The sequence below is a fragment of the Mustela erminea genome, chromosome 5, assembly GCF_009829155.1.
Source record: "Mustela erminea isolate mMusErm1 chromosome 5, mMusErm1.Pri, whole genome shotgun sequence".
Taxonomy (NCBI): Eukaryota; Metazoa; Chordata; class Mammalia; order Carnivora; family Mustelidae; genus Mustela; species Mustela erminea.
The window spans coordinates 41,138,948-41,153,911 of record NC_045618.1 but is presented as its reverse complement, the minus strand read 5'-3'; the positions used below and the strand labels follow the sequence as shown (position 1 = coordinate 41,153,911).

Genomic DNA, 14,964 nt, shown 5'->3' with positions numbered 1-14,964 from the left:
AACTCTGTGGGGTAGGGGTGCCTGGGTGGCTCAGTTACACATCTAACTCTTGATTTCAGCTCAGACTGTGATCTCAGGATTGTGAGATGGAGCCCCACTTTGGGCTCAGTGGGGAGTCTGCTTCTTTATCTCTCTCTCTCCCCCTTGCCCCTCCCCTGTTCACTCTCTCTCTCAAAAATAAATAAATCTTTTTAAAAAAAGGAATCTTGGGGTAAAATTGGAATTGAAGTCATTAAAATAAACTCATGGCTTCTAAAAAAATTATACACATATATAAAATATATAAAAATTATATATATAAAATTATACATAAAAATTATATATATACAAATTTTTTATAAGCCATGAGTTTACTTTAATGACTTCAATTATCATTCATATATATATATATGAATGATAAGGGGCACCTGGGTGGCTCAGTTAAGTGTCTGCTTTCAGCTCAGGTCATCATCCTGGGGTCCTGGGATTGAGCTCAACATCAGACTCCCTGCTCAGCAGGGAGTTTGCTTCTCTCTCTCCTGCCTCTCCTCCCCCTTTGTGCTTTCACTCCTTTCTCTCTTTCAAATAAATAAATAAAATCTTTTTTAAAGTAATATATATAAGTATTTATACATAAATTTTAGAAACCATAAATCAAACATTGTATATACACACACACATTTCCCCTAGTTCAATCCACAACAGAGTGTAGAAACAAACAAGAACTATGAGCACACCTAGTCCCTACATTTTGGCTTCTAAATATCATTCTTCCCTAAAAGGAATCAGGGCTCCTTGGAGAAACGGGTGATTCCAGGGATGGGTTAAGGAAGGTACAAGATGAGACTGAAGTATCTTGCTGTGCCAGGAATAAGAAAGTGTTCCAGAAAATGAGAGAAGAGTGTTAAAAGGACACAGGAGCCAGTTCGAAGGGACTGATTTGAAACAATGGAGTATTAAAATATATTAGAACAGTAATCGATTATAATAAATTGATTAAAATAGGAATTCATGGGTTCATATTGATAAATAGATATGATAGATTGATAGATGATGGAGAGATGGATGGATGGATAGATGGATGGATTGACAAGCAAATGAAAGCAGAGTGACCTTTCTTACAGTTGAATACTGATTGATAAATGCAAAGAGGGTGGTAGAGTTGGAAAATTATTGTTTTGCAACCACCACAGTAAAGATTGGTTCATGCAGGGATCATCAACAGATCTAAATACAGAGTGTAAAGTTTAAAAAACAAGATATCTGCATGGCCTTACAGTGCTCCCAGAGATTATTTATTAATAGCAATGGGTAAAATATTAACAATACAGGGGAGACACCAGACCAGAGTACACCTTGACTTGGTGATTAGTTATCATGAACAAGGGGCAGATACTGTGGGCCTTCAGATGCCACATTCTGAGGAGGACACACACCTTCTTTTATAACGTCCCAGCCAGACTTTAACCTAATGATGAGGAAACAACAGGCAACCCCAGATTGAGAAAACATTCTATAGAATAACAGCCTGTGTTCCTTAAAAATCTCTTCAAAGCTGGGGTGTCTGGCTGGCTCAGTCAGTAAAATATGTGACCTTTTGTTTGTTTCTTTTTCTAGTGTGGGACTCTTAATCACAGGGTCATGGGTTCAAGCCACAAATTGGGTGTGGAGCCCACTTTTAATTAGTTAATTAAAAATTTAAAAAATTAGGGGCACCTGGGTGGCTCAGTGGGTTAAGCCGCTGCCTTCGGCTCAGGTCATGATCTCAGGGTCCTGGGATCGAGTCCCTCATTGGGCTCTCTGCTCAGCAGGGAGGCTGCTTCCCTCTCTCTCTGCCTGCCTCTCCATTTACTTGTGATTTCTCTCTGTCAAATAAATACATAAAAAATCTTTAAAAAAATTTTGTTTTAATTAAAAATTAAAAATCTCTTCAAAGCCAAAGGCTAAACTAATGTTCCAGATTAAAGCAGGCTAAGGAGATTTGACAACTAAATGCAACAATGATCCCACACCAGGACAGGAAAGATACTAGGTAGAAAATATGCTAAAAATAAAAAATATGCTATAAAGAAACATTAAATAGCATATATAAAATGGGACAATTGATAAAATTAAAATATGGACTAGATGTTAGATACAAGTATAGTATCAAGGTAAAATTTCCTGAATTTGGTACAAAATAAACACTGAAGTCTTAAGGGATAGGGAGAAAGAGGTATGTCACCTGCTCTCAAACGATACAGAGAAAATATCTGTTTGTGTCCAATGGGGTGGGAAGAGGGAAGGAGAGAGACAAAATGATAAAGCAAAAGTTGCTAAATGTTAACATTTAGGGAATCTGAATGAAACATATATGGGATTTTTTGTACTAATTTCACAGGTTTTCTGTTAGTCCAAACGTACATTTTTGTTAAAAAATAAAAGCAGTCTGGGGCGCATGGGTGGCTCAGTGGGTTAAGCTTCTGCCTTCGGCTCAGGTCATGATCCCAGAGTCCTGGGATCAAGCCCCGCATCGGGCTCTCTGTTCAGCAGTGAGCCTGCTTCCTCCTCCTCTCTCTGCCTGCCTCTCTGCCTACTTGTGATCTCTATCAAATAAATAAATAAAATCTTAAAAAAATAAAAACAGTCCGAATGTATGTTTTGTCAGAAATAAAAAGGCTGTAAAAATCTATTAAGTAATGGCGTGCTAGATAGTGTGGTTGGTAAGTGTCCAACTCTTGGCTTCATCTCAAGTTGTGATCTCAGGGTCATGCGATCAAGTCCTGCATCAGACTCCACACTCAGTGCAGAATCTGCATAAGACTCTTTCACCCTCTCCCTTTGCCCTCCTCCCCCCAACACACTCTCTCTTTTTCAAATAAATAACATCTTTTTAAATAATCTAGAAAAGTATTATACAAAGTGGAGAGAGAAGCAGGAGGGAAGTGACACAGAGGATGCAGAGAGCCCGTCCACCTCTCCCATCCACCCTCCCACGCCCTCTCACTGAGGCACAGGGGGATATAGTGTCAGTAGTAGCCAGGAAATCAATGAAGCCACACCTTAGTGTGATTTGATGACACCACGGTGACATTAAATAGAAAGAGAAACCAAACTATGGAGTTTGAATGAACTACGCATGAATTTTTATAAAACCCTTCACTACTTGAACAAATACAATAGTCAGTCAGAGGGCTTCCTTTGCCTGGGCTTCAGAAACTCAGGGTTGTCCAACCTTGCTCTCCTAATACAAAGAACGTGACCCAGGTCAGTACACAGAGCTGAGGACTAGAACCAAAGATTTTAGAACAGGGATTTGCCATTTCTAGAATTTATGCCAAAGGCAATTTTGTAGCTAGAGCTGCACCACCAGGTCCTGGCCAGCCTCAGGCTAAGCTATAGAGCTTGGCTTCTAGGGATCAAGGGTCAGAGCCCCCAACTATTTGCCTCACTGCCTCAATTCTAGATTCTTCCATGGGTTTCACAAGTGCTCTCTCTCTCTCTCTCTCTCACTCTCCCTCCTCTTCCTCCCACTTCTGGGAATGGCAAAATTTCTCCCATGCTAATTTATCAACCCCATGTCTACGGCAGTTTAGGCAAGCAGAAAAAGTCCCTCCATGTGTTTCATGTTTTCCCTGCTCCCCGAGTTCCATAGTTCCATGGGACAAGCAACAACTCATAGGCTATGCCAAGGCCACCAAGGTGCAGAGTGTCTAAAGGCCACACTACCAATGGGCTGGGCGTCCCACTCAGAGCACTTTTTTTTTTTAAGATTTTATTTATTTATGAGACACAGAGAGAGAGATCACAAGCAGGCAGAGAGGCGGGCAGAGAGAGAGGGGGAAGCAGGCCTCCCAACGAGGAGAGAGCCCGATGCAGGGCTCGATCCCAGGACCCTGAGATCATGACCTGAGCTGAAGGCAGAGGCCCAACCCCCTGAGCCACCCAGGCGCCCCAGAGTACTTTTGGTTCCAGTTTTCAGTGGCTTCAACCTCTGTTCCTACTTTTTGTTTCCTTGGGGCAGTGTCGGGGCTCACATGTGCTTTTACCACATTCCCCATCGATACCCCTTTCCTCCCTTTGGCTCCCTGACACCTTCCTGGAACTTCTCACTTTCGTCCATCACTCCTCCATGAGTGTATTGTAGTTCTGCAATAGCAAAACACTGGAAATGACCTAAATATCTGCATTAAAGGAAGAGTTAATAAAGTAGCCTGCATCGTTACAAAATACTAAACAACACAAAATGATCACTGTGAGACTCATGGGGAAGTGGATATGAGAGTAATAAAAAATAAAGACTGATTACAGGTAGAAAAAAATACAGGTTACAAAACTGTTTGCTCACTATAATTATGAGATTGTAAGTTGTATGCATTTGCGTAAAGCCTGAAAAGAACCTGAAAAGCAGAGACTCATTTTCTTTTGTTATTTTTAAATATTTACTTGGTGCTCGCCATGTGCCAAGCTCTGTTCTAAGGGCTTTAGAAACATAGCTGACTAGTTACTAAAAGGTTGTTAGCATTTTCCCTGTTTTCTGGATGAGGACAGAGAGGCTGAGGGTTATACAGCTAATTAGTGCTAGAATCAGGACATGACCCCATGCATATGGGACGCCACCATAAAACTTTTGCAAAGTGAAAGAAACCACCAATAAAAAGAAAAGACAACTACTGAATGGGACAAGATATTTGCAAATGACATATCTGATAAGGGGCTAATATCCAAAATGTGTATTTTTTGAAAACTTACACAGCTGAACACACACACACACACACACAGAAACTCCCTCAAAATAATCTGATTGGGGTTCCTGGGTGGCTCAGCCAGTTAAGCGTTCAACTCTTGATTTCTGCTCAGGTCACGATCTCGGGGCCGTGAGATCAAGCCCCACTTCAGTTTCATGCTTACTTAGCACAGACTCTCCTAAGGATTCTCTCTCTCTCTGTCCCTCCCCCCTCCACATTCATGCAAGCCCACATACACTCTCAATAGATAGGTAGATAGATATATAAAATCTTTTTTTTTTTTTTAATTCTGACAATGGGCAGAGGACCTGAACACACTTTTTGCCAAAGAAGACCTACAGATGGTCAACGAATGCATGAAAAGAGGCTCCACATCACTCATTATCAGTCATTATCAAATCACTCATTATCAAATCAAAACTACAATGAGACATTACCTTATACTTGTCAGAATGATAAAATAAAAAAGAAATAACAAGTGTTAGCAAGAATGTGGAGAAAAGGGAACCCTTGTGTGTTATTGATGGGAATGTAAATTGGTGCAGCCACTCTGGAAGACAATGCAGAGGTTCCTCAAAAAATCAAAATAGCGGGGCGCCTGGGTGGCTCAGTGGGTTAAAGCCTCTGCCTTTGGCTCAGGTCATGATCCCAGGGTCCTGGGATCGAGCCCCGCATCGGGCTCTCTGCTTAGCAGGGAGCCTGCTTCCTCTTCCCTCTCTCTCTGCCTGCCTCTCTGCCTACTTGTGATCTCTGTCTGCAAATAAAATAAATAAAATCTTTAAAAAAAAATCAAAATAGAAATACCATATGATCCAATAATGCCATTACTGGGTATTTACCTGAAAACATTAATTTCAAAAGATATATACACCTCTATGTTAACTGCAGCATTATTTACAGTAGTCAAGATATGGATACCTAGGTATCCATCAATAGATGAAAGGATAAGGAAAACATGGCATATAGATATCATGGAATGTTATTTAGCCATAAAAAAAAAAGAGAGATCTTCCGTTTGTGACAAAACAGACAGACCTAGAGAGTATTATACTAAGTGAAGTAAGTCAGAGGAAGACAAATCCCATATGATTTCACTTACATGTAGAACCTAAAACAAAACAAAACAAAAAGCATAAATAGACCCACAAATACAGAGAACAAACTTACGACTGTCAGAAGGAAAGGAAAAGGGGGGTGCGGTGAGAAAAATGAGTGAAGAGGTGAGGGAGTTATAGGCTTCCAGTAATGGAATGAATAAGTCATGAGAATACAAGGTATATAGCACAAGGAATATAGTCAATGATATTATAATAGGGTTGTATGGTGACAGACTGTAGCTACATGGGTAGAGAACACGGCCTAATGTGTAGAGTTGTCAAATCACTATGTTGTACACCTGAATCTAATGTAACAGTGTATCAAGCTACTGGGGCATCTGGGTGGCTTAGTTGGTTAACCATTTCACTCTTGATCTCAGCTCAGGTCTTGATCTCAGGGTTGTGAGTTCAAGCTCTGGACTGGCCTCTACCCTGGGAGAGGAGTCTACTTAAATAAAAAAATTAAATTTAATTTAATAAATAAATAAATGTTTACAAAAAGAACCTAATGTTTGCTTACATTTTCTTAAGAATGTATGTGTAGATAAGATGATAAAATGTCTGGGAATACTTCAAATTAATAGGGAGTGGAGGCAGGGATAGAGCAGGACTGGCCAACAGATTGATAATTATTGGTGTATAATGGGTTCATGGAGATTAATTTTACTCTTCTACTTTTATATATAATCTTTGTATATTCAAAAGCCTTCATTATGAAGGCTTTTAAAAGTACATTTACTATGAAAAAAATATATTCAAGGTTACTGATGTAATACTAATATGATTACAAGCCTGAGGGACTACTTCTTGGCAATATTTAATCATATATGCCATAGAACATAATAATGAACAAATCTGATTTTTATGGTACTTGCTTTTTTTTTTTTTTTTAATATTTTTTATTTATATATTCGACAGAGAGAGATCACAGTAGATGGAGAGGCAGGCAGAGAGAGAGAGAGAGAGAGAGGGAAGCAGGCTCCCTGCTGAGCAGGGAGCCCGATGCGGGACTCGATCCCAGGACCCTGGGATCATGACCTGAGCCGAAGGCAGCAGCTTAACCCACTGAGCCACCCAGGCACCCGGTACTTGCTTTTTTAATCCCAAAGAGAAACTATTTCAAGTGGAATTTTAGTGATACAGGTTTGAACTATCAAACTATACATTTCAGGAGTTGAAAACAGTTCTCATAAATTTATAACAAGCATGGGTTAAAGATGTATTTTACATCACTAAGGGAATCAGCAGAATTTGGAAATACATAATCAATAGAAAAAAAAATACAGAAATAAACTGCCTGGCTTGTGTTTTATAAGTTAAATAAATTGTGAAGCTTTCAGCTTATCTTTTCTAATAGACTGGAATCATTTGCACCTCTTCAGAACAAAAGTCCACAAAGAAAATTCATTTTATGGAGCCTGGGCCCTAATCAATGGTAAATAAGGGGCTAAGGTCACATGTTTCTGACTCAGATGACTTAGCAGGTAGTAGGCAATGCTGTAAGTGTCTGATATGATATAAAAGGACATCCTGTTCTCTCGTTGCCTCATTTCTAGGTTGTGGATAGTTTTCCTTAATAGGATCTCACTTCCCAACAACCATAAGCATTACAGTTTGCTGTATTGAGTAGTCTCAACCATGCAGATTCTGCATGTTCCTTGACTTTGGGTTTGGTGAAATTGGCAAGGATTTTAAATGCATTATTTGTGTGATACCAGGGTGACTCTGTGAGTTAAGCCTCTGACTTCCGCTCAGGTCATGATCCTGGCATCAAACCCCAGGTCCGGCTCCAAGCTCAGCGTGAATTCTGCTTCAGATTCTCTCCTCCACCCCTCCCAATCATTCTCTCTCTCGCTCTCAAATAAATTTAAAAAAATAGGTTTTTTTTAAAGGAATAAAGAAAGCACTTCCATAACTGGTCTTAGAGGCCAAAACACAAACCACAAGCATTCCACCTGCAGTGTTCCCAGAATGCAGGTAAGCTAACATCTTCGGTCTGTTTTTTCATCTATGAAGTGGGGATAATTCCTACCTGACCTATCTCATACATTTGTTCTCCTGCTCATTTAAGTCAAAATACATGAAGCACTTTGAAGCAAGAAAGGCAGGTTACCATAAATTGGTGCCACCAATGTCATTACTCATTCTAGACTTGTGTTTATCCCCACAATAGATACAGGAACTAGGCTTTAGGGTTCATTTTTTTCTAGAGTTTTACCTGAGTTGGAATCAGAATTTGGTGAACGGATCTGTTTTGCACCCATGATGGTCATGTACAACCCACACTGCCTCAGTTTGCACCAATCAAGTTAAAAGTGAGAATTTTAGAAGTCTACCTCCAATCCTTACAAACGTTGTAGACCAGGACCACCATTCTCTGTCTGAATAGGAGCCTTCAGGGGACCCTTCCTGTCATCCCCAGGGTTTTGATTATTAGGGAAAGAACTCATCTCCTTGTTTGAGGCAGGGATGGCAAATACAAAAGCTGTTAAGTGAAAGCTAAAGCATCCTTCCAGGGACTGTCTCTGTCTGGAGCAAGAAGCATGGATGAGGCTAGCACAGACTCCAGAGAGATAGGGAGATGGGTTCATAGAATCTGAAATCCGGATAGTCTCTGAAACACTTGCAGTGGAAAACCCAGTGAAAGACTTTATCTCCCCCCACATAGAGGGGAGAACTGTGTTTTCTGGGGGTAAAAATGGAAGGTGACCACTGCCAGCTGACAATTTTGGGGACCTCCAGACTACATGCTTCTTATCCAGCTCAGACATGCCCCTTTCAAGCTGCTGCCTGTATCCTCTCCTAAGATTTCTGGCCCTCATGCCCTTGATTTTCCTATCACATCTGTCCAACAAAACTAGGATCTCTAGAGTGGTGGCAAGTGAGTGAAAGTTTCAGATGACTCCTGCCCTGATATCCTGCCCTGATATCAATTTTCACGTTCATTTCTTTTTTTTTTTTTTTAAGATTTTATTTATTTATTTATTTTACAGAGAGAGAGATCACAAGTAGGTAGAGAGGCAGGCAGAGAGAGAGGGGGAAGCAGGATCCCTGCCAAGCAGAGAGACCGATGCAGGACTCGATCCCAGGACCCTGAGATCACGACCTGAGCCAAAGGTAGAGGCCTAACCCACTGAACCACCCAGGTGCCCAATGTTCATTTCTAAGATAAAAATTCTACCTAAACACTTGAAAGTAATGAAAAATATTACTGTGAAAGCAGATATTACAACTCACACCACAGCAATACAAAGGGTCAGGGACTACTATGAAAAATTACACACCAGCAAACAACAACCTGGAAGAAACGGATAAATGCCTAGGAACACACAACCTAGTAAGACTGAATCTTGAAGAAACAGAAAATCTGAACAGATCAATTATTAGTAAGGAGATTAAATCAGTAATCAAAAATTTTCTAGCAAAATTCAGGATCTGATGGTTTCAGTGGTGAATTCTACTAAAAATCAAAGAAGAATCAATAGCAATCCTCCTCAAATTCTTCCAAATTATTTTTCAAGGTCTCCTACCCTGATACTAAGACCAGACAAATTCACTACAAGAAAAGAAAAATTACAGGCTAATATTCCTGATGAACATAGATGCAAAAATCCTCAACAAAATATTAGCAAACCAAATTCAACAATACTACAGAAAGGTCATACACCATGATCAAGTGGGATTTATTCCACAGAGGCAAAGATAATTCAACATTCTCAACCATGTGATACATCATAAGAACAAAATAAAAGATAAAAATCATATGATCATCTCAGATGTAGAAAAAGTATCTGTCAAAATTCAACAGCCACTTCCAATAACAACTTCCAGCAAAGTGAGCACAGAAGAAACATACATCAACATAATAATAATCAAATATGACACATCCACAGCTAACATCATACTCAATGGTGAAGAGCTGAAAGCTTTTCTTCTAGAATGAGTAACAAGACTGGGATATCCACTCTCACCACTTTCATTCAATATAGTACTGGAAGCCCCATCCAGAGCAATTAGACAACAAAAAGAAACAAATATCATCCAAATTGAGAAAAAGGAATAAAACTATTTGCAGAGACATAAAACTACATATACAGAAAGCCCTAAAGACTCCACCAAAAACCTGTTCAAATTAACAAATTCAATAAAGGTTCAGGATACTTTAAGAAGACAATCCCAACCCTCCTACACTGTTGGTGGGAATGCAAGCTGGTACAACCACTCTAGAAAACAGCATGGAGGTTCCTCAAAAAGTTGAAAATAGAGCTACCTTACAACCCAGCAATCCCACTACTGGTTATCTACCCTAATCATACAAACGTAGTGATCTGAAGGGGCACTTGCACCCGAATGTTTATAGCAGCAAAGTCCACAATAGGCAAACTATAGAAAGAACCTAGATGTCCATCAACAGATGAATGGATAAAGAAGATGTGGTGTACACACACACACACACACACACACACACACACAGGAACACTATGCAGACATCAAAAGAAATGAAATCTTGCCATTTGCAGTGATGTGGATGGAACTAGAGGGTATTACACTTAGCAAAATAAGTCAATCAGAGAAAGACAACTATCATATGATCTCCCTGATATGAGGAAATGGAGATGCAACACGTGGGGTTTGAGGGGTAGGAAAATAATAAATGGAACAAGATGGGATTGGGAGGGAGACGAACCATAAGAGACTCTTCATGTCACAAAACAAACTGGGGGGGGTAGGGGGTAGGGAGAGGGTGGTGGGGTTATGGAAGTTGGGGAGGGTATGTGCTATGGTGAGTTCTGTGAAGTGTGTAAACCTGGCGATTCACAGACCTGTACCCCTGGGGCTAATAATACATTATATGTTTATAAAAAAATTAAAAATGATTTTTTTAAAGACAACCCCATTTATACCTGCATACAAAAGAATAAAATACCTAGGAAAATTTACCCAGGATGTGTAAGACCTATACACTGAAAAATATTAAAACATTGATGAAAAAATTGAGGAAGGCACAAGTAAGTAGAAAGATATTCCATGCTCAAGGACTGGGAAAATTAGAATTGTCCAAATTACCCAAGCAATCACAGATTTAAGCTATTCCATATCAAAATTCTAATGGCATCTTTCACAGGAATTCTAAAGTTTATGTAGAACCACAGATGATATCCCACATAACCCAAGAAATTTGGGGGGAAAAGAACAGTTAGAGTCATCATGAGCCCTGATTTCTAACTATATTATAAAACTACAGTAAGTAAAACAGTATGGTGTTGGCATAAAAAACAGGCACATAGATCACAATGGAACAGAATTCCATTCAGAACCCCAAAATAAACCCATATATAGAGAGTCAATTAATCTATGACAAGGAGCCAACAATATAGTATATGAAAAGGATGGTCTCTTCAACAAGTTGATGTTGCTAAAACTGGACAGTCACATGCAAAATAATGAACCTGGAACACTACTTTATACCTTACAAAAATTAACTCAAAATGGACTAAAGACCTGAATGTAAAACCTGAGACCATAAAACTCCTGGAGGAAAACATAGCCAGTAAGCTCCTTGCCATAAGTCTTTGCAACGAATTTTTTGAACTTGACACCAAAAGCAAAAATAACAAAAGCAAAAGCACCTAAGTGGGACTACATCAAAATAAAAATCTTCTGCACAGCAAAGGAAACCCCTAGCTGAATGAAAAGGCAACATACTGAATGGAAGGAAATGTTTTCAAATTAACTATCTGAGATATACAGCCCCTAATAAGGGGTTAAGATCCAAAACATATTAAGAATTCCTACACAGCTCAGGGGGCCTGAGTAGCTCAGGCAGTTAAGCATCTGCTTTTGGCTGAGGTCATGATCCTGGGGTCCTGGGATTGAGCCTCAAGTTAGTCTCCCTGCTCAGTGGGGACCCTGTCTCTCCCTCTCTCCCTAACCCCCAACTCCTGTGATCTGTCTGTCAAATAAATAAATAAAAACTACTTTTTTTAAAGGAATTCATACAACTAAGTGGCAAGGAACAATCTGATTTAAAATGGGCAGAAAGGCTCTCTGCTCTTCCCTGTTCGACAGACAGCCACATCTTCAGGTGCAGTGCCAACCGCGTGCCCAAGACACGATGGTGAAGGTCAGAGTGAACAGATTTGGCCGTATTGGGTGCTGGTCACCAGGGCTGCTTTTAACTCTGGTAAAGTGGATACTGTCGCCATCAATGACCCTTTCATTGATCGCAACTACATGGTCTACATGTTCCTGTATGATTCTACCCATGCACGGTAAATTCCACGGCACAGTCAAGGCTGAGAACGGGAAGCTTGTCATCAATGGGAAGTCCATCTCCATCTTTCAGGAGCGAGATCCAGCCAACATCAAATGGGGCGATGCTGGTGCTGAGTATGTTGTAGAGTCCACTGGGGTCTTCAACACCATGGAGAAGGCTGGGGCTCACTTGAAGGGCGGGGCCAAGAGGGTCATCATCTCCGCTCCTTCTGCTGATGCCCCCATGTTCATGATGGGTGTGAATCATGAGAAATATGACAACCCCCTCAAGACTGTCAGCAATGCCTCCTGTACCACCAACCGCTTGGCTCCTCTGGCCAAGATCATCCATGACAACTTTGGCATTGTGGAGGGACTCATGACCACCGTCCATGCCATCACTGCCACCTAGAAGACTGTGGACAGCCCCTCTGGGAAGCTGTGGCGTGACGGATGAAGGGCTGCCCAGAACATCATCCCTGCTTCCACTGGTGCGGCCAAGGCTGTAGGCTGTAGGCAAGGTCATCCCTACCCCTCTGGGAAGCTCACTGGCATGGCCTTCCATGTCCCCACCCCCAACATGTCTGTCATGGATCTGACCTGCCACCTGGAGAAAGCTGCCAAATATGATGACATCAAGAAGGTAGTGAAGCAGGCATCAGAGGGCCCCCTTAAGGGCATCCTGGGGTACACTGAGAACCAGGTTGTCTCCTGCGACTTCAACAGTGACACCCACTCCTCTACCTTCGATGCTGGAGCTGGCATTGCTCTCAATGACCACTTTGTCAAGCTCATTTCCTGCTATGACCATGAATTTGGCTACAGCAACCGGGTGGTGGACCTTATGGTCCACATGGCCTCCAAGGAATAAGAGCCTCCTGAACCACAAGCCCCAGCCAGAGTAAGAGGAAGAAAGAGGCCCTCAGCTGCTGGGGAATCCCTGCCCCAGCTTATCCCCCAAAACACTGAGAATCTCCCAACCTCCACTATTTCCATCCCAGACCCCCTGAAGAAGGGGAGGGGCTTGGGGAGCCCTACCTTGTCACGTACCATCAATAAAGTATACTGTACCCAGCCAAAAATATAAATAAATAAATAAATAAATAAATAATAAAATAAAATGGGCAGAAAATCCAAGTAAATTTTTTTTTCCCAAAAAGACATACAGGTGACCAAAAAGTACATGAAAAGATGCTTGACATCACTCATCATCGGGGAAATTAATCTCAAAACCACAATGAGATTTCACCTCACACCTGTCAGAATAAATAAAATCAAAAAGATAAGAAATAAGTATTGACAAGGATGGGGAGAAAAGGGAAAGCTTGTGTACTGTTGGTGGGAATAGAACTTGGTTCTACCACTGTGGAAAACAGTATGGAGATTCCTCCAAAATTAAAAATTATAACCACTGTATGATCCAGGAATTTCACTTCTGGGTATTTCCAAAGAAAACAAAAACAGCAATTCAGAAGGGTTTATGCATATCTATGTTCACTGCTAACAATAGCCCACATGTGGAAACAACTTAAGAGTCCATCAATGGATGAATGTATAAAGTGTGAGCTATATATATATACACATAATGGAATACTATTCAGCCTTAAAGGATAATAGGGGCGTCTGAGTGGCTCAGATGGTTAGGCGTCTGCCTTCGGTGCAGGTCATGGTCTCAGGTCCTGGGATTGAGCCCCGCATCAGGCTCTCTGCTCAGCAGGGAGTCTGCTTCCCCCCCCCTCTGCCTGCCTCTCTGCCTACTTGTGATCTCTCTCTCTGTGTCAAATAAATAAATAAAATCTTAAAGGATAATAGAATCTCACTATTTGTGACAACATAAATTGACCTTAAATGCATTATGCTAAGTGAAAGGAGTCAGATAAAGATAAATACTATAATGTCTCTGTAACATGTGAAATCAAAACCAAATTCATAGATACAGAGAATAGATTGGTGGTTGCCAGAGGCAAGGAGTGGGGGGTGGGCAAAATGGGTAAAGGTGGTCAGCATGTACAAACATCCAGTTCTAAAATAAATCCTGGGATTTAATGTACAGCATGGGGACAACAGTTAATAATACTGTCTTGTATTCTTCTTTTTTTTTTAAGATTTTATTTATTTGACAGACAGAGATCACAAGCAGAGAGGCAGGAAGAGAGAGAGGGGGAAGCAGGCTCCCTGCTGAGCAGAGAGCCTGATACAGGGCTTGATCCCAGGACTCTGAGATCATGACCTGAGCCAAAGGCAGAGGCTTAACCCACTGAGCCACCCAGGTGCCCTGTCTTGTATTCTTGAAAGTTGCTAAGAGAGTCTTAAAAGTTATCAATCACAAGAAAAAAATTTTGTAACTGCGTGGTGATTGATGTCAATTAGACTTATTGCAGTGATAATTTTTCAACGTTATATATACTAAATCAATGTTGTATATATGCAACTAATTAATGTTATCTCAATTTTTTTAAAGATTTTATTTATTTATTTGAAAGATAGAGATCACAAGTAGGCAGAGAAGCAGGCAGAGGGAGAGGAGGAAGCAGGCTCCCTGCTGAGCAGAGAGCCCGATGCGGGGCTCCATGCGGGGCTCGATCCCAGGACCCTGGGATCACGACCCGAGCCGAAGGCAGAGGCTTTAACCCACTGAGCCACCCAGGCGCCCCATGTTATCTCAATTTTTAGAAGATTTCTGTGTGTTGCCAGATCTTGTAGGAATGTCTATAAATATTCAGCTCAATAGTGCAAAATTAAGAAGGTGTACCTATAGCTGACCTAAGTTTGGAGGGAGGAAAATATTAAAACTGCTTGCCCTCCCTCTTCTTCCTCTTCAAAAAAAGCATATCCAGAAATATTAATAACCAAATAGTTGTTTCCTGATAAATCAAGTATGTTATAGCCAAACTTTGAAAGTTAAA

At 40.8% G+C, this 14,964-nt stretch overlaps 1 pseudogene; it reads left to right on the top strand.

The window, feature by feature from the left end:
• Positions 1-11,903: 11,903 nt before the first annotated feature.
• On the top strand, positions 11,904-13,137 carry LOC116590647 (annotated as a pseudogene).
• The last annotated feature ends 1,827 nt before the right edge of the window (positions 13,138-14,964 follow it).